We start from the raw sequence: 25,923 nt of genomic DNA on the forward strand, positions 1-25,923 counted from the left end.
TGTGTGTGTGTGTGTGTGTGTGTGTGTGTGTGTGTGTGTGTGTGTGTAAGATGTGAAAAGAGGCCTCTGAGTGTTTTCCTTTGAAATGTAACATTCTTAACCAAAATTTGGTTTTGGATTCACCATAAAATCCACTCAGGGAGGAAACATGCATTTCATTTCACAGCATTAAAGAAGGCTACATTTCTGAGTAATTTCAAGATTGGGAAACCCAACCCTAACATTTCTGTCTGCTGTCATTAACAATTCACAAGAAAAATGAAACCAGGATCTTCCTGCTCTGACCATTCAAATAAGGATTTGCTCATTGGAAGATACACTATTTGAAATGAAAGATTTCTTTAAAAATAAAGTAAATTGCTTTTATTACAACTGGCAACAAGTGTTGACCATTTGTTAGGCAGTAGTCTTAAGTTAAATTCAAAGTTATTCATGGTGTTCTTAGGATTTTCTTTGGTTAAATAAAGAGCATTTATTTTTATATAACTGAATGCAAACTGATGGAAAGGAGTACAGTGCATCTCTCATTCTTAATCTGGTCAGTGAAACATTTTCCAGAATTAATATACGGAACAGATAAAGGCTGTGTGGTGTAGTTGTCCTGAGCCCAGAAGAGCTAGGTGTAAGTCCTGCCTCAGATATATGATGTCTATATGACTGTGAGCAAGTCATTTAACCTCTGAAAGCCTTCCATCAGTATAAACTCAAATAGAAATAGTGGCCACTAAATCTTACATAAGGATCCCTGAATCTACATAATGACTTAGAAAACCACATATTTCTTTTTTCACTTTATTTATCCATTTATTTAGTTATTTTGCATTTTATTTGTATATTTATTTATTATATATTTCCAAATTACATTTTAATTTTGTCAAAGCAGCATTGTTGCCCCTGAGTCATGCATGTGACATCTCTTTCTCCAGGCAACTCTTAAAGGCTTTAAGTTTTTAAGGAAGGTACTGGCCTGTATCTGTAAAGGTAATTTCTTCATCTGGGAGTTCCCTATACCAATAAAATCATAGATGTAGGGCCTATCCTATCTCTAATATTCAGATCACTAAATAGGACATACAACTGGTTTAAGCAGCAAGCATCACTCCACTTTGCTTCCTTTATTATAATCTAGCATCAGTTTTTATGACAGCTTTACCCAGTGCTCTGTATATCATGAATCTCTTGTTGATGGACTGACTATAAGAAAGATATTCTTGGCTGGCACCCTTCACAATAATAGGGAAGTTTGGTAGGGGGAAGTGTAGGAGGGACTAGGAGGGTAGGGTACCCTTGACAGTAATTATTAAATTTAGACGAGAAAAGAATTTGAGTGGAAAGATGAGTTCACCTTTGGACATACTGAGTTTAAGATGGAGGTCTATGGGACATTAAGTTCAAGATAATCAATTAGCAGTTAGAGATGCTAGACCTTATGTCAGAAGAGAGGACAGGGCTAGAGAAACAGATCTTAGAATCATCTGCATAGAAAGGATAATTGGCTTCATGAGAACTGAAGGGAGGGAGAAGAGGGCCCAGAACAGACCCTTGGGGGAACTCCATGGTTATCAGGGTGCTGCTTGTCCTCTGAAGAGGACCATGACATAAGGAAGGTTACACCGTGACATACAATTGAATGCGATTTAAGTGAGGGAGGACTGTGCAAAGTCACCTACCTCACTTTCTTCTCTGGAGCCATATGATCCCAGTGACCAGATACAGATCAGGATAGCCAAAGATGGACCTAGATGCAGTGGGAGATCTTGACCTTTTTAAGCTAAGATCTTTAACAAGTCTCAGTTTGACTAAGGCAATGACCTTCCAGTGATTAAGGCTAGGCAAGAAATGAGGCAAAGAGTGGTCTCTTTTACCCAGTTAAAAATAAATCTTCGAAGGGAATTTTCTGTAAAGGTATTTTTACAGAAACCCTCAGGATTTCTGGTCAAAAGAGAAATGTAAGTAGCAATTGTTTCTGTTTTGGTTATCAGGCAAAACCTGAATGAGTATCTACTGAAGATAACTGAGGAGAGATCATACCAATAGGAGTAGAAAAACCAGGAGAGAACAGTGTCACAAAAACTGGAGTGAAGACAATATCAAGGAGGAAAAAGGTGATCTACTTTGTCAAACGCTTCAGAGAAGTCAAGAAGAATGTGGATTGTGGAAACATCTATTTAATCTGACATTAGGAGGTCTTTGTTAACTCTGCAGAAAGCAGTTTCAATTGAATGGTGAGGTTTGAAACCAGACTACAGAGAGAGAGAAAGGAAAGGAAGCTACATTGATGAATTCACCGAGAGACAGAAGTATGGTGGTTATTTGTAATAAGACCATTAATATCACCTTTCTTCTTTGATCTCCAACTTCCTTCAAAGCTCAGTTCAGGTGCTGCCTTCTCCCACCCAAAGGTCTCTTCTGATCCCCCAATTACTAATAATTTTTCCCTCTTAAAATTAGATTGCATTTACCTTATTGGTATACATATTGCATCTTCTTAGTATAAGGCAAACAGGAATTATTTCTTTCTGTCTTTATCTTCACATAGTCTAACATATACTATAGTTAATTCTTAATACATTTTTATTGAATTGTTACATTGATCCATGGCCAATGTTCACAGAAGAAATGTAGATGAGTGTAATTAAAATTGTTGAAATCATTCAGTTGGTAGATAAGTTTTGGACATGCACTGCATTCAATTAGAAATGAAATCGAAACACAACATCATTCTAGAAGAGGAATAACCAAAAAGAACTTTGCAGTAGAGGAGAAATAATCCCAGGGAATAAAAAGGGTAAAGGCAATGGTGGTCCCTGTAAAATGGAGTTTACCATAGGAATATAGGATAAGAGATATAGAACAGACCTCTGGGTGGTGCAATGGATCGAACCTTAAGCCTAAAGTCAGAAAAACCTGAGTTCAAATCCTTCCTTAGACACTTACTAGCTGTGTTACCCTGGGCAAGTCAGTTAACCTTGGTCTGCCTCAGTTTCCTCTACTGTTACATGGGGATAATAATAGTACCTACTTCCCAAGGTTATTCTGAGGATGAAATGAAATGATATTTGTAGTGCTCGGCACAGCACCAACACATAGTGGGTGGTTGATGAATATCCATTCCCTTCCTTCCATCTAGTCCAACCCTCTCGTTTTACTGATGAGGAAGCTAGGCTTAATTAGAGCTAAAGAACTTGTCCAACATCACAAAGGTAGTGGCAGAGGCAAAATCTGAACTCAGATCCTCTGAGAGCAGAGCCATTGCTTTGAAGCCTTCACCCAGTTTCTATATGTTCTTTCACACATATTTCAAGCGTGTCTTTCTTTGTCTGAGAGTATATTCACAAAGCTAGCTGGCTAGTTCATACTAAACATAAGAAATATTTGTTCCCTTCCTCTTTATTCAGCAGCTATTTATTAAACACCCTTCATGTGTAAGAGATTATGCAAAGAATTATGGAGGGATAGAAAGTCAAAAAAAGATACGGTCTCTACACTCAAACACCTCAGACAAAACTCATCAGAGAATGAAGGACTTCAGAGAGTAGGTATGCGAAAAGACACCTGGAACTAAATGGAAATTCTGAAATGGGACATTAATTTGAAGGGCTCAGGAGCCAAAGGATAATTGCTCACAGAAATATTGGACCCCATTTCAAATCAGAGGGTGAGAATGGAACAGAAGTAAGGGATTAAATTGCTGGTCTCAACTTGGACTCTGGGATAAAGTGAACAAAGGAATGTCCTGCCTCAGGAAGGGAAGAGAGAGACAAAGGATAATTAAGAGCTCTTGGATCTTTTTCTCAGTGGGGAATGGGTGGGTGAGGGATAGGGAACAAGCTGTAGGAGGTGTGGACCATCCCAGGGGCTTTGCAGGCCAGAAGGAAGCTGACTCAGGCAATTACTAGTCAGAAGCATCTTCAGTAAATTCGCTTAAAGTGTTTTGGGAGATAGCGGGGAGAGATTGTCGATTTTTCAAAATTATGCATGAGATGCAGTGATTCTGGGGTCAGAGAGCATGGATTTGCATCCCCAGTTATGGCACTTATTATGAATGTGACCTTGGGCAAGTCACATGGGCTCTCTCCCTGGGCCGTGATTTCTTCATCTGTAAAATGGAATGAGATTGCATGACCTCTAAAGATCCTTTGAGCTTTAAATCTACATTCTAGGGGCTGCTAGGTAGCACAGTGAATAGAGCACTGGCCCTGGAGTCAGGAGGACCTGAGTTCAAATTCTGCCTCAGACACTTTACACAAAACTAGTCGTGTGACCTTGAGCAAGTCACTTAATCCCAATTACCCTACCTTCCCCCCTCCAAAAAAAGCAAAAATAAAAATTCTATGTTCTGATGATCCTTAAAATACCTAGGTCCTTGAAAACATAATCTGCTCTACTCCACCCCACTCCCATTCTCCTAAATGGGACCAGCTGGGGTAAAGAGGAAAGAGTGCTTAAAGGCCTGGCTCTGAGTTCCTCTGGTCATTGTGAGAATCAAATGAACATGGTTGATCTGGAACAGGAAGGACTCTCAGAGGACATCTAGTCCAACACTTTCATTTTGCAAATGAGGAAATTGATACCCAGGGAGATGTAACTTGCTTCAAGGCACACCTTGTGTGAGTGAGCATCAGAGGTGAGACTTGGAACCACATCCTCTGACCCTAGACACAATGTTCTTTCCAGTCTAGAGCATGGACTTTATAAATGATAAAACACCATATTAAATCAGCCATTTATGATAATGATAATAGTGGATCAAAACAAGTATGAAACATTGTAGCAGAAGATATGAAATTATTTGGAACATGCCAAATAAATCATAGGCATTTGGACTTGGGTTCAAATGCAGCCTCAGGCATTCACTAGCTCTGTGATCCTGGATAACTAACCTGTGTATGCCGCAGTTTCCTCAGTTTTAAAATGAGGATAATAATAACACCACTTCCCAGGGTTGTTGTGAGGATAAAATGAGATAACATTTGTAAAGGACTTTGCAAACCTCAAAGCACTATGTGTGTTAGCTATAATCATCATCATCTTTATTTTTTATTATGTATTTCTTATTATTTTTACCAATCAGATCCTGGGACTCAAACAATTTTCATTCACAAGAGCCTTCACAATGGAACTGACCAGAATTCTTTATCATTGGCTCATTTCTTTATAACTTATCTTCATTGGATCTTTGGAACCAGAGTCAATTTGTGGCTTATGTTAGAAAACTCAGGAAGAGCAAGGATCTCTGCAAGAGTCCAACAGCCTTCTGCAAGCCTCTTGCTTGTGATTTCTTTGGTACTGTACAACTGGACCTTAGCCAAATGTCAACAGTCTTCAACCACTAGAAAACTGGCCCTAAAATGCCCTTGAAATATACATCCTGGACTTTTTGTTGTTGCTGTGCAATTGTTTCAGTCATGTATGACTTTTCATGATACTGTTTGGGGTTTTCTTGGCAAAGCAGTTTACCATGTCCTTCTCCAGTTCATTTTACAGATGAGGAAACTGAGGCAAACAAGGTTAAGTGACTTGCCCAGGGTCACACAACCAGCAAATGTCTGAGGTCAGGTTTGAACTTAGGGAGATGAGTCTTTCTGACCCCGGACCCGGCATTCTATCCACTGTGCCACCTAGCTGCCCCACATACCAAACTACCTCATTTCTAATTGTGAGGAAGAGATGCTGTGTATATAAATGAAAGGTAGACTCAAGGCCTCCATTGGTTCTGACCCTACTGGCCACCAATCACAAAGTCCAAGATTTGTCCAGCATCCTGGGACTGACTGGTAATTTACAGGGCAAGGATATAAGCATCATAAATTGATGTGGAACGAGGAAAGGTGTTGATGAGTGTCATAAAACACATAAACTTGCAATGAATATCTTCAAAGTGATTTGTATTACCCTGCTCACCTCCAACTCATTACTTGTTCACTTGACATTTAAGGCAACCCACAATTCAAAGGCACTGTGGTTGCCTCTCGCAAGAGTTTGCTTATGCAGCAAGAATATGAGCAAACATTTTCTAGAATACCAGGGGTTTTTTCTCCTTCCTGGAAGCTAATGAACATTCTTCTGCTAGGTCCTGTGGTGTCTGCAAAGAATTAAACTCAAAAACCTTTTATCCACACACGTGATTCTCGTTAGGCTGATAGCAAGTGGTGAGAGGGGCCAAGCACAGTATTTCATTCTACATTTACAGTCAGCATCAGGTCTGGATGGAAGGCACAGACAGTGACCTATTTCAGCAGCAATTTTGTCTGTATATATTTCTAATCAAGTATCCTTGCTGTGAAATAGTTGAATAAGGATGTACTTGCCCAAGGGCTGAAACTAATGAGGTAACTGAAGACCCTGCCATAGTCAAGACACCCTTGCCGATGAATTTGAAAATCTGCTCAATTATGTCACATTTTACTGCTCAGAAAGGAAAAAGAAAAGTCTGACTGTGAAAAAAAAAATAAGCCAGAAGCAGCTCTGGCTTGAGAGAACTAATGCAAAATTTAGTGACTCTCATAGAAATATTCAAATGACACATTTTATTGTTTATATCTGAGATTTCTAGCTTCATAGAACTATATACATACAACATATTCCACTATATAATCACTCCCCACAGTAAAAGAAAGAAATTTAACTAAAAAGGTGGTTGAGAATATATTACCTAGCATTTGTAAATAAGGCAGAGAAAGGAAACAGAAAACATCTGCCTCTTCTTCTCTGCTTCTCAAAATCCACCATGCTGTTCAGAACCCATCCTTAAATGCCAACTACTTCATGAAGACTTTCTTGAACAGAATCACTCCTTCAGGACTAATTATCTTCCCTCCTCTTCCCTTCTCCCCTCCACAAAACCAGGCTTATCCTCCTGACATCCCTATAATTACCATTAGTTTTATAATTCTCCTAGTCTCCCAGGTTCAACACTTTGGAATCATCTCCTACTCCCTTTTCTCTCTCTTATTACCAATATCCAGTTAATTTCTGGGTCCTCTTCATTTGATCTCCTCAATATCCTATCACAGAATGTTAGAATTGGATGGTACCTTACAAATGGTTTAGTCCAACACTCTCTAATGAAAGACCAAGTTTTCATTACCTCTTATCTGGGTTGTTTTCTCTTTTTTTTTTTTGGAGGGGGGAAGCAGGGCAATTGGGGTTAAGCAACTTGCCCAAGGTCACACGGCTAGTAAGTGTGTCAAGTGTCTGAGGCTGGATTTGACCTCAAGTCCTTCTGACTCCAGGACCAGTGCTCTATTCACTGCACCACCTAGCCACCTCCTCTGGGTTATTTTCATAAATGCCTAAACCATCCCTGCACTCCAAACCATTCCATACATCACTGCCAAATGAGTCTTCCTAATGCACATCTGATCGTATTTCTCCATTACTTCAAAATGATCAGTGACTTCCCCTCACTTATTACATAAAGTACAATATGTTTACACTGCCATTGTAGGTCCTTAACAATTTGTCTTCAATCTACCTTTCTACTCTTCACAAATATACCTTCCCTTGAGACACTCTATACCACTGAAGTCAAATTCAAATAGAAATGGCAACCACTAAACCATACATAAGAATCCCTGCAGACCACATATTGACTTAGAAAAACACATATGAACATTATCTATGTTCTATTCTATTATAAACTATATTTACCAGTTACATTTAATATATTTCAGGATACTTGGGAGTGTTGTGGGTCCCAGCAGGCAATATGTTTGACACCTCTGCACTATTTAATAGACAAACTTGATTTTTCTTTCCCTGAAATATTTTATTCTTTCTCACTTGACTGCCTTCAATTATTTAATTCTCTATACTTGAAACTCCTCTTTCCAAAGTTACCTGTTAAAATCTTCTCCATCATTGAAGCTTTTGCTGATTCCCTTAATCAGCAGGTCCCTTCTCTGATCTACAGCAAAACATTTTACTTCGAGTTTTATTTGGAGCAAAATCTCAAAGGTCCCTTCTCTGATTTAGAGTAAAACATTTTATACTTTTCACAAAACACATATATGAGAGAACATGGTGTAATAAATAGGATAGTAGACGTGAAATCAGAAAACTTGGGTTCAAATTCTACCTCACATACTTATCTATAAAGTTGAAAGGATCTGGGCTAGGTGACCTCTGGTGTAAAAAGAAAAAAAAATTGGGGGTGGCTAGGTGGTACAGTGAATAGAGAACTGGCCCTGGAGTCAGAAGGACCTGAGTTCAAATCCAGCCTCAGACACTCAACACTTACTAGCCATGTGACCTTGGGCAAGTCACTTAACCCCAATTGCTCCTCCAAAAAGGCAAAAAAAAAAGAAAAGAGAGAGAGAAGAAAAAGAAAATAAAATGTTTAAAAGACCATTTGCCATGGTCTAGTTGATAGAATACCAAGCATATTATCTCCAAAGAGAAAGCCATTTGTCTCACTCCAGGAAATTCATAAGTCTCAATGAGGGGTCTCTTCAGAGAAGAGAGAAATGTAAGAAGAAAAACAAATTTCTAGAGCAACTTTAGCAAAGAAAGTTGAACATTTTGGATGATCAGTAGAAGAAATGGTCCATGTGTACAATAACTCAAACAATTTACCACCTCAGATACAAAGTAGTTTTTGACCCTGGGCAAATTAACCCCTTTCAGTCTCAGCTTCTGTCAAATAAGTAAAACATTAGCAACTTATCTCATAGGGTTGTGAAGGTAAAATGAGACGATACATATAAAACATTTTTCAAACCCTAAAGAGACATAGAAATTGTCAGTAATTATGTTGTTATCATTATCCTCTAATTCTAAAATCTAAAAAAAATCCATGAGAAGAAAGTATGAAAATGAGGTGCAGTAAATATTGGGATGCAGGGAACCGCATGGAAATGTATAATGAGAAGCTTCATTTGGGTGAAATGTCAGTTACTGGTGTTGTTTGTGCAAAGTATCTATTGTAAAAACTATAGTGGTAAGATTCTGGAAACCAATTCCTTGGGGAGACCAGAGGGAGACCAGCTAGGGGAGTGGAGTAGGAGATTGAGAGGACATTGACTGGATATGTAAATAAAGAGAAAATACAGAACTAGTCAAGGCTGGGCAAATTAACCATGGAAAAGGGATAATCTCTTTCTGGGCTCAGCATCCTGCAGTCATTCATTCCAATTATAGGACTGTATGGGGGAAATAAAATCAAGAGGCACCCCTCAGATAGGAAAGCCAAAAGTAGCAGATAAGAGATTTAAAACTAAAAGAGCCCTGTCGGTTTCCTCAAGGACGCAACTCAGGTCTGGTTTGTTTTTACTAGACTTGTGATTTTATTGGTATAATAACTCACTTTTGTATAGAATGACAAAATACTTCATACATATGATCACACTTGTTCCCCACGATAATTCTATGATGTAGGTGTTAGTATTACCCTCATTTTAGGGATTAGAAAATATAGTTCAGAGGGGTTTGCATTGACTCACCTTGGGTCAGATCATAGATATCGGAGATGGGATTCAAACCAAGATCTCCCTGATTCTTATCCAGTGTACTCTCCATTACACCACCTTCTGGTTGAGGAAATCTCAATCAATAGAACTTAGTACCTCAGAACTTTGTAATTGGTAGTCCAAAGAGTAGCCTGGCTAATACTGAGGTGAAGACTTAGGAATCAGAATTGGGGACATTTGAGATTTATGTTCCTTTCCAGAGTAGTACTTTTTTCCTTACAAAGAGTAAACCAATTTGGGTCAAAAGCCTGCATTACAGAGGTATCTCCCACCCAAGCCCTTTTCCATTTATATCTTTATCTGTACCACATGCTGATAATTCTTTTTTCTCTTCTGCCCCTTCCTATCATTGCCTCCCATCTGACTCAGACCAGACAGATTTGACAAGTTCTTAATGTGTGCGCACGTGTGTGTGTATGTGTGTGTGTGAGACGGGCCTATCTGACAATCTGGAGAAGCCTAGAGATTCCTTCTCAGAATGTTTTCAAATGCTGAAAATAAAATATATGATTATAAAAGAAATCAATTCTATTGAATAAGTATGTAGGGATTTTCCCCCTATCCAAGTTCACAGACCCCTGACCATGTCACTCCCCTACTCAGTGAACTCCAATAATTCCCTATTGCCTCCTGGATAAATTGTAACTGATTATCCCCTCAAATGGGAGTATCCTCCTGAACTATTTTGTTTAATTACTTTGTATATATTTTATTTGCTCATTTGATATATGTATTCTATATACTTATCTTCATTCTTGTTGTCTATCCCCACAAGGATCTAAGCTCCTAGAGACTAAGTATTGCTCCATTCTTTGTACTTGTATTCCCTATGCCTAACACAATGTCTAATATGAACATTTATTGTTTGATTGATCTGCCCATTTCTCCTTTTAACCACACCTGGCAAAATTTCGAGTATAGGCTATAAAGACAGTTAGAAATCTTAAGAGATGGTCCAATTCAACTAATGCAATTTACAGATGAGGAAACTGAGTTTAAGAGGTTAAGTGACTTACCCAAAGTCCCATAGCTGATAAGTAGTAAAGCTACTCAGGGGTCAAACCCAGGTCCTCTCTACTCCCAAGCCAGTGCCTTTTCCCTGACACCATACTGACTCTTCATGCCCCAGCCAGGCTTCCTGTCTTCCATGGGCCTTCCTGTCCTTTCTCTTCTACATTCAAATTTGGAATCAATTATGTTAATGTGGACAAATCTCTTCATTCCACTGAGTCTCACTTTCTTCATCTATAAAATTAAGGGTTTGAACTAGGCTTTCTCAAAAGTCTTTTGCATCCCCACAGGCCAAGATTCCCTAAGTTAGATGAGTTATCTCAAAGATGCCTTTAAGCTTTAACATTCTAGGAGACTATAATTCTCAAGAGTCCCATTTCTTATTTCTCTGCTAACCCTACATTGACACCAAAGACAATAAAGGTAAGATAGATTGTAGAGTATTAAGGAGGGTTTAGGTAGAGAGGAAATGGACACAGCAGGTACAGCTCATTCATTCAAGTAGTTTGGCAGTAAAAGAAAGGAGAAAAATCAGATACTAGCAAGAAGGAGAAATAAGGCCCAATGAAGCCCCCCACCCCCCAAGAACTGATTATACATAAAGACAGAGGAGAAGGAGCCAATGAAGAAGATCATGATGATGCTGGAGGGAAAAATAATAAGTATGGCAACAAAGTTCCTTAAGTGCCAATGAAGGAGGGGATCAAGGTCACAGAGGAAGGGGTAGCTCTAAGGACAACAGTGGAGTCAAAGGACCTGGGTTCAAATTCCAGTTCTACCATTTACTAGCTGTGTGACCTTGGACAAATAGGATAATTTTCTGGGCTTCAGTTTCTTAATCTGAAAAATGAGACATTTGGACTATGAATCTATGACCATATTATTCTTTGGATATCTGTTGACACTGAATTCTCACTCTCTGTATGAATCTAAGTAAATTCCTTTTATTGTTTTTTCTCCCTTTTAAAAATAGATATTTTCATCTGCCCTGAATTTTACATGATTGTTGAGAAGATTAATGAAGTAATAAGTGTATAATACTTCATAATTCTCCAGGAAAGGTTGCCCTAGCACTCAACATGGTACCTGGTACAGTGTTTAATAAATACTTGCTGAATTGAATTGAAATAAGCTATTTTATGAAAGATATATATTAGGATATATAAGAAATGTTGACTTTCCAAGTGTTCCCCTTGGGTATAATTTTTGATGCTATGTACTAAATAATGATCATTGGTTTATTGAACAATACCCTAATATTCTGAAAGAATTCATTGACTATAGGCATAAGAATATATCTAATGACCAGTTCATCTGTCTTTTGAGTATTCCTTCTAAAAATCACAAAAAGGGAGAAGTATCAAATGAATTCTCACTTTTGGAACCTTTTTTTCAACTTGTGTACTATTTGAATAGTGTTCTATGTCTAGTTGAGCTTGTGAAGCCCTGAGGCATAGACGATGTCATCCTTTTTGTAGTGTTTGTGTTTTAGATAGTACTAAGTACACAGCTTGTGCTCAACAAATAATAAATAGCAATCACAGGATTTTATTTGCAGGTGGGATCATTTGAGAAATGGAATTTGTTATGTGAGCTTGCCAACGAATTCTTCTTCCACTCACAGAAAAATGTACTAACATAGCTCTCCCTCCTGAGTTTAGGTTAGTTCTTTTGTAGACTTTATTACCAATTGCATAACTCCTAGGATTCCTTGGGGTGACTTTATTAGAAATTACATAATTCCAAGGATTCCTCAGGGTGACTTTATTACCAAATGCATAACTCCTAGGATTCCTTTGGGTATTCAAAGAAAAAAAAGAGTCACATGTTTGTGCAAGATGGTACATTGAATGATAACATGATCATGAAGGCAGAATGACCACTACTTGCATGACCACTGTATCCCATGATGCTAGACCACTAGACAGAATTTATCAAGGTCAATAAACCAATGGTACTATCTTCTCTTGGGATGGAAAAGCACAAAGGCAGATGTTGGTTTGTCTCTAAAGTTGTGCAACTTTGAGGGAAGTGACAAAATCCTAGATCTTAGATCACAGATCTCACTCCAATCTGACATCATCTCTACAACATCCCTTAACAAGTGGTCATTCATCCTTTACCTGAAGACCTTTAGTGAAAAGGGGACACTACTTTCTGGAGGCAAGCCATTCCACTTATGTATTATATATATGGGATGTTTGTTTTCATTGCTTGAGATTTTTCTTAGTCTTACATATGCAATAGAGTCAATATGTTGTACTTCTATATGATTTATTATATATACTATGATTAGCTACATGCAATTCTAATGTAAATTTGATGTATTAGGTAATTCCATATTCAATGCACTATTGTTCCAGGTAATGTGATAAGAATCATAAAATAAATTAATATAAGAAGTCAGTTATTGCATAATTATTATATTCCAGGCACTTTACTAAGCATTTGGAATACAAATACAAGGAAGTAAAACAATTCCTACTCTTAAGGAATTTTATTCTTTTTTTAATCATTTATTTTAGATTTATGGAATAAAGCAAGAATTTCCATAACATATTACAATAACAAAGATGATTGCACAGGAAACTGTAAATCTATTATGTACAACTTGCTATACCTTTCAAATATACAACACAAAGTTTTCATGTAAATTGATTTTTTCTCCTTCCCACCCTAGAAATGGCTACCATTAGACAAATAGGTATATGTAAAATTATTCTACCCATACTTTTACTTATCAGTCCTTTCTCTGGATACAAATTGTGTTTTTCTTCATATGTCCTTTATAGTTAATTTGGGTTTTTAGAATAGTCAAAATAACTTTTCTATTCAAAGTCATTCTTAAAACAACATTGCCGTTACTATATACAATGTTCTCTTGGTACTGCTCACTTCACTCTTCATTCTTTCATGCAAGTTTTTCCATGTCATTCTAAGATCATTGAGCTCATCATTTCTTATAGCACAGTGGTATTCCATAACAACCATACATCATAACTCATTCAGCCATTCTCCAGTTGATAGGGATCCCTGCAGTTTCCAGTTATTTGCCATCACAAAGAGAGCTGCTATAAACATTTTAGAACACATCCTTTTCCTTTTTCCCCCTAATCATCTTTGGAAATAGACCAAGTAGTGGTATTACTGGGTGAAAGTGTATAGGAAGTTTAGTAAGTTGGCATAATTACAGATTGCTTTCCAAAATGGTTGGATCAGTTCACAATTCCACCAATAATGAATTGGTGTTTCAATTTTTTCACATCCCCTCCAACATTTGTCACTCTACCCTTCTATTGTTTAATCACTCTGGTGGATATAAAATGATATCTCCAGATTGTTTGAATTTGCCTTCCTCTAACCAATAATGATTTAAAGAATTTTTCATATATTTCTTTTATTTCTTCATCAGAACACTGCCTGTTCATATAGAACTTTTATTCTAATGGAGAAGAAAACACATAGAGAAATAATGATTAAGGAGAAGTGTTTTAGAGAGGAAATTAGAGGGGTGGTGACTAGGATAATGGAGAAATTGATAATGAAATCCCTTGTACAGGAATGGTAGCACTAATTTGATTGTTATTTTCTGATCTATAGTTTGAAAACTGGAGTGGGGAGAGAGGGTAGGTAGAGAGGAATAAGTTATATGTAGGAAATAGTATGATGGGTCTGAGTCCAGGCAAAATAAAGTTAATATTTACCAATCAGAAACCTAGGGCCCAGGAAAGGAGTTTGAGTTCAGATTAGAGGTGTAGGCTACAGTACAGGAGTTGGGTAACTTCATGATACCCAAGTTTCTATAACCTTGTGATATGCTCATTTCTACCTGCTGTGCAGAGACCGAAAATTTTTCCCTAGGAAGGATAGCAGATTGTTCAAAACTGGAAGACTTGGTGTTGGCTATTTCTGTATAATACAGTCAAAAATGCAGGTCATGGAAGTGTTGAACCTTACGTCTTTTGCTTAGCTTTTCTTCTGTTTCAAATTTATTTGCCTATCAAGCCAGAGAAAATTTTGAGAATTCTAACCCAAAGACAGATAGTTGCCAAGGACAAGGACTGTGATTTAGCACTGATACTGATGGTTCAAAGTAAGTGGCAAAACCATAATTCAAATCTAGGTCCTCTAAGTCCAGATCCAGCCCTCTCTAGTATTCATTTGTGGGAAAGATGTTAGCCTATGGGTTGAGGATTCTGGCTTAAGTCAGAAACTGGAGGCAGACAAAATCAATGAGCTGACAATGTGCTCAACAGAGTACTCCCTAACCAAGCACTGCCTGGTAGAAAATAACTGCCACTTGAGACCATTGGAGAGCTGACCCAGAAGCCACATCACAATAACATCACCAGAAGATATTGACAACCCTCCAAACCTGAAACCATCCAGACATGCATCTGGATCATACGTGTGTCTTGAGTACTCACTCTTCCATACATTTACTATATATTCCACTACCTAAGTTCTCATTTGTCTGCACCTTGCCCAAACATATGCATATATCCTTCTACAGGTATGGCCTGCCCATATGTGCCGCTGCTCCTTTTCTTACTATGCTCTTTCATTGAATTTTTTACTTTGAAGTAATTGTGCCTTCTCTTGAACTTTGATTTTGAGTGAGTATGGACCAACAGAGAACTTTAAACCTTGAATAGCTTGTCTGGGTACCTAACATGTGAGAAGGACTTGAGATAATAGGTGTATAACTAGAAAGGCCTTAGAAGCCATTGAATCAAACCCCTCATTTTACTGATGAGAGAACTCAGGCATGAGCTAAACTATGATCCAGACTTCTACAAGCAGAAAAAAACTAACAAACTGATCACAGAGAGGAAGTCTTTTCAATTCTTCAGGGGAATGGTCAAGGAAGGAACTGTATAGTTACTAAGTGACCCTCAATGGAGCAGAATGTTAACCTCAAAGCATATTTCAACATATTATGACTTTTTTCCTTGTTGAAAATTTCTATAAATGTATCCTCAAATCAACTTGGAGTAGAGAGGTGCTTAAGGTCATGGAGGGACTAGAGAACATTTTAGATATTTCTCTCTTAGAAATTCTTGAATTTAGAAAAAATGTTACATTCAGGTAAGTCACTTCAAAAAAGACTTGTGTCCAAAAATCATAGAACACTATAAATGTACTTTCCTATTATGTAGATGAAGAAACTGAAACCCAGAGAGCTGAAGTCATTTACTCAAGGTCACATGGGTAATAAGTGGCAAAATTAAGATTCAATTCTAGGTCCTCTTACTCCAGATTCAACCATCTCTAGGGTTTCACGCTGCCCTTCCTTTGATGTTTTTAAATGAGGATCTTTCAGGGATAGTTTGATTGTATTTCTGAGCATATACAGGGATGTAGATGGCCCTTTAAAGACCCTGTTAGTTTCTTGACTGTGATTCTAAATCAGTGTTTTGAATTACTGTATTAGCCCACCAGAAACTGTGACAGTCAAAAGAAGGAAGAACTGATTCTGGGAAAAGTTGTGCAAAAAAAAAAAAAGTGATGCAATTCTATCAGTCAACAAGCATATATAAAGTGCTTATTATGTTTAGGAAAATGTGCTAAGCACAGAGGATACAGAGAAAAAAACAAAACTGGAATTTGCCCTCAAGGAGCTTACAAGTCACAAATCACATTCATCTCCTCATAAATCAGATTCATCTTCTATGACTATAGCCCCAAAGGTTGGAACTCTTTAGCTTATGAGTTTTCCAGCTAGAAATTGTTCTTAGATCTTCTGACTCAAGAGGGTATAAATAGAAGCAATACTTGGAAGTTGCAGAGAGACACACAAGCTTTATTTAGGAGGAAAAGAAAAAGCTCCTGATCATTAGAGCTGTCCAGAAGTAGAATGAATAGGCTGTCTCTGGAGACAGAACGTTCTCCATTACTTGAGGTCTTCAAGCAAAGTCCAGGTCAGTAGTTCTCAAATTCTTTGGTCTCAAGACCCCTTTATGCTCTTAAAAATTATTGTGGACTCCCAAGAGTTGTTTTTTGTAATGTGGATCATAACCATTAATACTTAACTATTTTGGAAATTAAGACAAAATTTAAGAACGTTTTCATTCATTTTAAATAATAATAAATGGATTACATGTTAACACAAATGACACATTTTATATTTCCCAAAATAAAATGTAAGTGAAAAAGGTGGCATTGTTTTACTTATGAAAATCTCTTTAAATTCTGGTTTAATAGAAGATTATCTGTGGCTGCATTTAATCGGTTGAGAAATGTTGTGGTTGAAAGAAAAGTCAACTTCAAAGAGATATGAAGTTGGAAAATAGGCAAATTATATCTTAATGTTATTACAAAAATAATGTTAACCTTCACAATCATCTGAAAGGGACTCCCAGGGAAGGGTCAGAGGACCACACTTTGAGAACCACTGTTCTAGCTGAATAACAATTGAGGATGTTATAGAGGAAAGTCCTGTGTAAGTATGGAGTGGACTGGGTGGATCTGGGATCTTAGACTCTTAATGGTCAGATTATGTGACTCCAAAGCCAGGGCTCAGTCCACAAATCAATCTATTTTCACCTAATGTGGATGATGACCGACACACTGATCTTTTGTTTTTCAACCAAAAATTGTAGACCTTGTTTTCTATTTTCCTTGTGTTCATCTATGGGTCCAATCAGAAAAACACTTTTGAGACAAAAACTGGATATAGGTTCTAGCCACAAACAATTCTGCTCCCTGGAGCTTTCCTGGGGCCTTTTCCGGCTTGCCCCAGCTGCTGTTCTTAAAACAGTGGAGTGTTTTGCTCATTAAGTCAGCCCATTTAGCAGCTGCGGGCAATTTCACTGCCTGCAAACCACAGTGATTTCTTATGACCCACATATAAGTAACCATAACCAACCATATAACACAAATGAAACATATAATATGGTGTGTGTGTGTGTGTGTGTGAACAGCCAAGAATCCTATGAAAGGAATAGTAGCCAATCTCTTGTTCCAGGGACACAATGTCCAGCCCTCAAAGCAAGAAGGAAGAAAAAAAAATTGCCATTACAAATTGTGTTTGTGCTATGATTAAAAGCAATAATGTGTTCCTTAAATAGTTTGATTCATCATCACTTAAGTGCCTGTTGTGTGCAGCAGGGTCTGTTAGGTGCTTCAGATAAAAAGCACCCCCCCCTTCTACTGGTCTAAAATACAGAAATATATAAATGGGTCACTAATAATCAGTAGCAGAGAAAGAAACTTCTGATATCAATTCATTAGGATTAGAGGAAGGTGGGGAGAGGGGCTTTTTTGAGGCTTTTAGTCAATGGCCCTCTTTTTCGTAAGTTTAGAGTAGGCTACAAATTCTATATAAGTAGACTAATGACAAGGGCAAGGCTATTTGTCCATTTTCAGGAGCTGTGTTCCCTAAAGCATCAAGGAGACACCCTTTGGGAATTATTTCTTTGACTGGCAAAACTGAAAGGAAGGGTTGAGAATGTCAAACTAGGAGCCTTTTGTCCCGAGTAAAAAAATTGAACATGGAAACTTTTATCATATTATGTCTTCCAAATAAGTGGAATTTAGTAACTGAGCATTTAGAAAAGTAGGTAAGTGTCAGATAACTACAGTAGGTTTGGGGGGAAGAGGAGGTGGGAGGGTTTCCTAAGAGGGCTATAGGTGTCTTGTGACAGAGGGGAAAGAGGAGAAATCATATTCATTGAAAAAATTTAAGCATCTGAGCACAGAAAACAAGCAAGGTTCAAGATCAAAAAGGAATTTTCAGGAAGGGAACATATTTATTAAGCACATACTAAGTAGGCATTTAGATAACACTGTATACCAGGCCTGGAGTCAAGAAGGCTGAGTTCAAATTCATTCTCAGATACTGTGTTTCTAACCCTATTTGCCTCAGTTTCCTCATCTTTAAAATTTAAGAAAAAGAAGAAAATGGCCAACCACTCCAGTATCTTTGCCAAGAAATCCCCAAATGTGGCTGTGAAGAGTCAGACATGACTAAACAGCAACATGTTAGGCTCTGTGATAAGTGCTTTACAAATATTATCTCATTTGACCTAGTTATCAAATTAATTATTTCCAAAGCTATAATTATTAAGTGAATGGACAAGATTCATTCCGGAACTGAGAGACAAATGAAATAGCCAGCTACAAAGATGTACTTACATTTAGGTACCAAAAACACAATCCACTAATGATTAGTACTCCACCCTCAATTATGCTAGCTTAAGTTTCCTGTGTGGGAAATGCTGGCCTGTAGACTTGCTAATCACCTACTCTTTCAACACCCCAGTTACCTTTTCATTACTTCCATGTGTAGTTGTCATGGCAATTGAGTTTGGACTCAAACTTTTACCCTTAGGCAGTTTTCCCCAAGGTTGAAATGTTTCAAACAAACCAAATAAAAATTTACACCTTATTTATACTTTAAAAAAAAGTGACAGTACTGTTATCAATCTTCAAATGGGAACATTTCTTAACTGTTCTTTTCATAGGAGAGCTAAGAAAAAATAGATGTAATATTTATTAGCTAGTATGTTTATACACAATATGCTGGGTAGACTAATATACTGTTGGGCAAGGAGGGTGTGTGCACCCCAAGAACTGTGCAACAGAAATCCTTACCCAAATAATACTCAGAGGTTTCTCAATGTAGGAAGCAGAAAAGAATGGTTTATTATGATCTCGAGAAAGGGCCACCCTCCTGACAAATGGCCAGGGAGGAGAAGCAACTTACAAAGAGAAATGGTAAAGTTATAAAGCCCTAATGGGAATTCTTCCCCACCTCCTTCCTGACCCTTTTCTTCCATTGGCTGGAAGTTAGGCATATAATCTAAGCATGGTAATCTACCTCAAGTATCAGAGCAAGGAAACAGTAGATCACCCAATGTATGTTTGAGAAAGCACTTCTGTCCTTACGTGGCATATCTTGTGCTGAGGTGGCACTGGGGAGGGTCTCCATTACTCTAAGTCCCAGATTCCTGTAAGGACAGGTGACTTCTAAACTTCGGCCTTGTGGATGCTGATGCCACTCTAGATTTGATTTTTCAGGATGGGGAAACCACTGAAAATTATCCCTCACAATGGGTTGCCATTTTTATCATTATAGGAAACTTTCATGTTGACAAGATAATAGATCCATTTGTATATCTATGCTTATATATACCTCTATTAGAAATAGATATACATTGAAAGAATTTATATTTGTATGTAATTCCTATTTTAGCATTTGTCTATCTAATAAGTCTATCAGGCTCCTGGAGACAAAGTCCACTGACTAAGGGCAGGGATTAGCTTTTTTTTCTCTTTCTGTATCCAGAAGTACTTAGGATAGTACCTAGAATATTTGTTGTTCTTCAATCATATCCAACTCTTTGTGACCCTGTTGAGGTTGAGCTTTATTGGTGCTTGGGATCCCAAAATACCAATGCACTGGGTCCTGCTGAATGAATTCAACTCAAGCCTTCTTTCTGCCAAAGTAAAATGGAGTTTATTAAAGATTCACCATATTGGGTAGACTCTTAAGGATCCTGAGTATTTGTGTTGCTAATGTGAGCCAGCAAGATTGAACCTTGAGCCTTTGTCGGGCTAGATAAAAATCGAATTATATACAGAAAGACTGTGAGAGGGATCTAGGGGTGGTCTAGTAGTCTGGGGTGACTAGAGGTCATATTCCCAGGAACCAAGAGAATGAAATTTAGGGTAGGATCAAGGGTGGGAAGCAGTCAGAGGCAATCTGGAGGTAATAGACAATGGAGAAGTAGGCTAGTTTAAAGTTTAACAGAGATTGGGTCATATTGATAATGGAAGGCTTTTGTCCTCTGGGGAACATCAGATCAAATGGGAAGATTCGAGGGGGTTCCCAGAGCCTATACCCATCATTCCCCCCTCAAACAAATGGGACACAAATTATTTTGGGGTAAGTGATGAAGATCTCAGCTCGGGCCTCTACCCTATCAACCCCATTTGGGGTTTTCTTGGCAAAGATAGTAGAGTGGTTTGTTATTTCCTTCTCCAGCTCATTTTACAGAGGAGGAAAATGAAGCACACTGGGTAAAGTGACTTGCCCAGGGTCACACAGCTCATAAGTATCTGAGAGGAAGTTTTCCTGATTCTAGGCCCAGCTCTCCATATCCACGGGGCCACCTAGCTTTCTGTCTGGTACACAGTAGGCTCTTAATAAATGTTTATAGACTGACTAGCATCTCTCTACCTCACCTCCTAGGAGCCATGAAACTGTGACTATTGAGATGACTTCCCTCTCCCTTCCCAATCTTATGGGAGATAGGACCTGAAATCTCCTAAAATGGGAAAAACAAAATGAAGTCACTCTGATGGGTAGTGATCAGAACTTGCAGAAGGATGTGTCCCCACAACAGGCTAAATGAGATGACTATAACCACAGTGTGGGAAGGAAGGGAGTCCATCACCTGCACCTACCAAAGCTTCCATACCCAGGTGACTACAACTGCAATATGCCCAGAGAGAGGATGAGAGGATGAGAGACCAGAGGGCAAGGGGGCACCCAGCACCATCTGCTACTAGGGCAGCCACTACCATTGCCCTGGCCAGGGGCAGGATGCGGAGAAGACATGTCAAATGGCAAGACCATCTCATATGCTGAAAACAAAACTAGCAAAACTCCTGTCTCCCAATGTCTCATTGAACCATTTCTCAGTATTGCCCAATTCTTTCTGACCCCATTTGGGATTTTCTTGAAAGAGACACTGGGAATGTTTCCTGTTTTCTTCTCCAGCTAATTTTATAAATGAGGAACTGAGGCAAATGGGATTAAGTGACTTGCTGAGGTCACAAGTCACACAGCTAGTAGGGGTCTGATACCAGATTTGAATTCAGGTCTTCCTGACTCCAGGACCAGATTCATTGCGCCACCTAGTGGCCCAATCTTTTACCTTGCTCTGTCTTGGTTATCCTGAGTTTATGTCAGGTTCCTCACACATTAATTCACACTTTCTGTATTTGCCATGTGTTCTCAAAAGAACCTAGTTTCTTTAAGATATCATTTATTAAGTACACGTGGGGGGGGTTGATATAGAAAAGAAACTGATTGGCACTAGGGACATCCAAAGACACAGAGAAAGGGGGTGGGAGTGAGAAGAGCATCTTTCAAATTGTTGAATTTTTTGCCCACTTGGTGGCTCAAATCAAGCAAAATCAATCTATAAACATTTATTAAGCACCTACTAGGTATAAAAGTTATTTTAGTACCTTATTATTATAGCCTCCCCAAAACAGAGAAAAGATGAAAAAACTATATGAAAGAGAATGTTAATAATGAGATAATATGCCAAAATCTTGAGAAGCAACTAAAACTATCTCTTAAAACATGCATTAACAAAATTGAGAAGACTAATGAATTGAGTATGCAATTAAATTAAATTAGAGAAGCAACAAATTAACAAACCCTCCCAAAAAAACACAAAGCATGAATCTTAATAAGTAGGAAAGAAATGGAAGTAAAAGACAGTTCATTGAAAAGACTAACAAAATTAACAAGCTTTTAACCAACTTTATAAAAGTAAAAGAAAAGGTAAATTACAAAAAAAAATTTAATGTGAATTTACAATGGAAGGGAAATAAAAAGAATTATCAGAAAATGTGTTAAATACAACTGTATTATAGGACTTAAGAGTTTTTTCTATAGAAATGTAAAAAAGAAAATTAATGAAATATGAAATGAAGATGTTAAATAACCCAATCTCAGACAATGAAATTGTACAAGCCATAAGAATTAACAACTGAAGAAAAAAATCTAGGGGAAAAGAGGAAAGTTCTTTTTGGAAACTATTATTATGTTAAAATCAAAAGACATGAAAAAAAAACCTTGAAAAAGAGAGAAAAATAGTTTCAGTCAGTCAGTCAACAAGTATTTAATACATGCCTAGAAGATAAATTTGTATATATATATATAACATATGTGTATGTATACATGCATACACACACACATATATGTGATACATTGGAACTAATCTATAGAAGGAAGGCTTTAGCATTAAGGGGCATCTGGAAAGACTTTTTGTAGACAGTGAGATTTTAGAAGGAATCCAGAGGAGTTAGGAGAAAGAGACAAAAAGAGAGATTGTTCCAGACATTGGGGACAGCCAGTGAAAACACAGTATGGAGATGAATTGTAGTATATTGTGCAAGCAAGGAAAAGCAAATAGGTGATTTTCACTGTATTGTCAAGTGTGTCGAGGAATAAGGTGTAAGAAGACTGGAAAGGTAGAAGGGAGCCAGATTATGGATGGCCTTATAATAGATTGATTGGGGAAGAAGGGAGTAGGAACAGGAAAAACCAGACAACTGAGGGAAGTTTGGTCCCTGTTTCTTGGTAGTGAAAAAATTGCCTTTTCTTATGAATTTGCAGCACTTTAATCCAAGTCTCCAAAGGCAAATTATCTTGTCCTTTGGGTTTTAATTATCTTAATGTCAGTTAGAAGGGAAAGGAAAAATTTAAATTCAAGTTTCTTTTATACTACTACAAGTCTTTACCCCCTTTCCATTTGGAAACAGAAATGTCATGGGAGATTCATTTCAAAGTAACCTACCCATTTTAAAAGGCTTTGGGTCACTATCCCATAAAGTATCGGCAGAATTAAATCTGGCAAGCCTAACATGTTTGAAGGAGAACGTATCTCTAGAAGGACATGCCATACTTCTGTTCTGCCCAATTTGCAACAACAAAGGGAATTTGGTCATCAAGCTGAAGAGAGAAGGAGCAAGTCAGTGAGCCCCTATTCAACAGACATGTCTACATGTCTATGCTGAGATATCAAAGCCTGCTCTCATTTTACTCACTGACTTACTCCATGCTTCCTATTTCACACAACATGCTTACGTTTACGTGTGACAGTAGAGTCTCTGGATTTTTCATTATGTTTGGACTTCTGATTAAACCATACTGGTGAGAACTATTTTACATTACAGTGTTAAAATTACAATCCCAATTACACTATGTCAATGCAATTTTCCACATAAACAGTGTTGACAGCAATTGAATTGATACTGAGGCTTTAGAAATGTGCAAACTCCCAGTTGAGGGATTCATTCCCCCTCCTCCCTCCTACTCCTACTTGATGTAGATGAATCTGCTGGTGTCCCCACTTTTTTTGCTGCCTGTTTGCACACTGTTTAGAAGTCACAGTTAAGCTGAGCAGTGTCCTAGGCTACAGTGAAGTGGTTGATTCCAAGGAAACAAGGCGTGTGTCTAGAAAACATGGCCACTCCCTCCCATTATTTGCATTCCATGATCGTTTGGTCTCAGATATAACTGAGGTCATGAACAACTAGCCCAAAATTTGCATTATTAAAAGAAAATTAGATATAAGGATTGGGACTAGAACTGTGATTGCATTTGGTACAGGGAATTCTCAGGTCAGCAATGCAGATCAGCACTGCCTCTACTATTTAATAAAATCTTAGAGAGATGACCTGCCCAGGGTCACACATCTAGTATATGGTAGGGGGGATGTTAAACCAGTTCATTCTGGATCTTTTCATCATACTAGTGAATTTCATTAGTCTTTTCTTTGGGATAGTATAGCTTACCACTTCCTTTATGCCCCTAGAAGCATCAGGGGTCACTAGCACATTAGGGTCCAGGGAGTAATACAAAATCCCACATTGTTAGAAACTGGCGTCATCTAAGGAAAACTTATAATTTTCACAGTACTCCTCAAAATCAAGTTGATGCTTCTGTTCGGGCTGGAGAGGCTTTTCAATACCCTTTTAATATTCTTTTCAGTTAAATGGACAGATTTTTTACCTTGAATTATGAGGATTTTTTTTTCAATTAAAATTATTTATGTTTGTTGGCAGACTTCCTCTGACATGCCATTCAGTGCCTTACTGTAGGGTAGAAGTAAGACTAGACTTTTAAATGCTTAAGCTCCATGAAAACTCTACTAGTCAAATTAACATTATCATTCCCAGAAAGCACATGCTAATTAATTATCCTAAGATTCTCCTGGCCAACCCTGTTACATCTCACCCCAAAATACCATTTCCTGGCCACCACTAAGTTATATATGTTGTTAAAATTAAAGTTAAAATTATTAAATATTACAATTAAAATATAAGCTCCTCAAGGGGCAAAGACTATCTTGCTTTCTGAATTTGGATCCCTAGCCTTGGCACAATGCCTGATACATAGTAAGCAATTATGCTTTTTTATTCATTCAGACTCAATTGAAAAGGGTTGTCATACAAAATACTCAACAGGCTAGTTTGTCTACCCAAGCTAGATCCTGTGGGTGGGTCATTAAGTGATACCTTTGAGGGGGAGGGGAGTCATAGCAACTCAGAAAGGTGGCAGAGGTGTAACAATTGGCATCACTACAGGGACTAACTATATGGATGGGGAAGGAAGAGAAGGAATAAGTATTTATATAGTGTACTGCCTACTGTGTGCCAAGTCCTGTGCTAAGTACTTTTTTTTTAAACAATTATTATCTCAGTTGATCATTTGATTTGATAAGATGTTCTTATCATTGCCATTCTGTAGCTGAGGAAACTGAGGCAAACAGAGGTTAAGTGACTTGCCTGGGGTCCAAGTGTCTGAAACCAGATCTGAACTCAGGACTTTCTATCTCTAAGTCAAGCATTCTACCCACTGTGCCTCTTAGCTGTAGCCGTTCTTTCTGAATGTGGATGAAATCATGGGTCTTGGGAATGCAGATGTGGTAATAACATTGATTAAGCAATGAATATCCTAAGGGAAAATGGTCTCAGCAGAGCCATATGCAGCCCCAGTCACCTAAGTTGCCTCATGCTCCCCTCCCCCAACAGTGCCAACACTGTTAGGTCATAATGGTCACCTAGTCATCATGACGGAGCCAAAGTTTGTACTAGAAAAGAAGCTGCCTTTCCTTTTACAATTGTCCTTCCTTGGTCTCAACAACAATAGGGCCAGTTGTGAGGGACAAGAGTACAATCCATGCTCAAGGGCTGGGTTCTCCTTGCCTTTGTCTTAGCACTTGTAGACCTGATAGACTTTAAGGCAGAGTTATTGTTCTATGGTCCCTGACCTCAAGAAGAAGCATGATATCAGGTATAGAGAGCAGGCCTTGGAGTAAGGAAGACCCAGATTCAAATCCTGCATCTGACACATACTAGCAGCTAGTCGGCACAATGGATAGAAGTGCTGAATCTAGAGTCAGAAAAACTTGAGTTCAAATCCTGCCTCAGACACTTGTTCTATGAGCTCTATAAGATTTAGTATTCTCATCTCTAAAGGGAATAATAACAGCATCTACTTCACAGGGGTATTTGAGAGGATCAAATGAAATAATATATGTAAAGGGCTTTGAAAACTTTGATGTTAACTAATTATTTACTACTCCTACTGCTGTTGCTGCTGCTTACTACTACTACTACTACTACTACTACTACTGCTGCTGCTGCTGCTGCTGCTTCTGCTGCTACTACTACTACTATTGCTGCTGCTTCTGCT

At 38.0% G+C, this 25,923-nt stretch overlaps 1 long non-coding RNA gene and 1 pseudogene across 1 annotated transcript in view; one reads left to right on the forward strand and one right to left on the reverse strand.

The window, feature by feature from the left end:
* Positions 1-25,923, reverse strand: part of LOC138166385 (procathepsin L pseudogene) — a 188,625-nt pseudogene that overhangs the window by 2,779 nt on the left and 159,923 nt on the right.
* Positions 16,265-25,923, forward strand: part of LOC138166389 (uncharacterized) — a 27,901-nt gene continuing 18,242 nt past the window's right edge. Inside the window, exon 1 of the long non-coding RNA XR_011169587.1 lies at positions 16,265-16,402. This is a non-coding gene — a long non-coding RNA (uncharacterized lncRNA). The remainder of the gene's footprint in view (positions 16,403-25,923) is intronic.

The sequence above is a fragment of the Petaurus breviceps genome, unplaced genomic scaffold, assembly GCF_028583685.1.
Source record: "Petaurus breviceps papuanus isolate PSGF00001 unplaced genomic scaffold, PetGlider_PUasm1.0 126, whole genome shotgun sequence".
Taxonomy (NCBI): domain Eukaryota; kingdom Metazoa; phylum Chordata; class Mammalia; order Diprotodontia; family Petauridae; genus Petaurus; species Petaurus breviceps.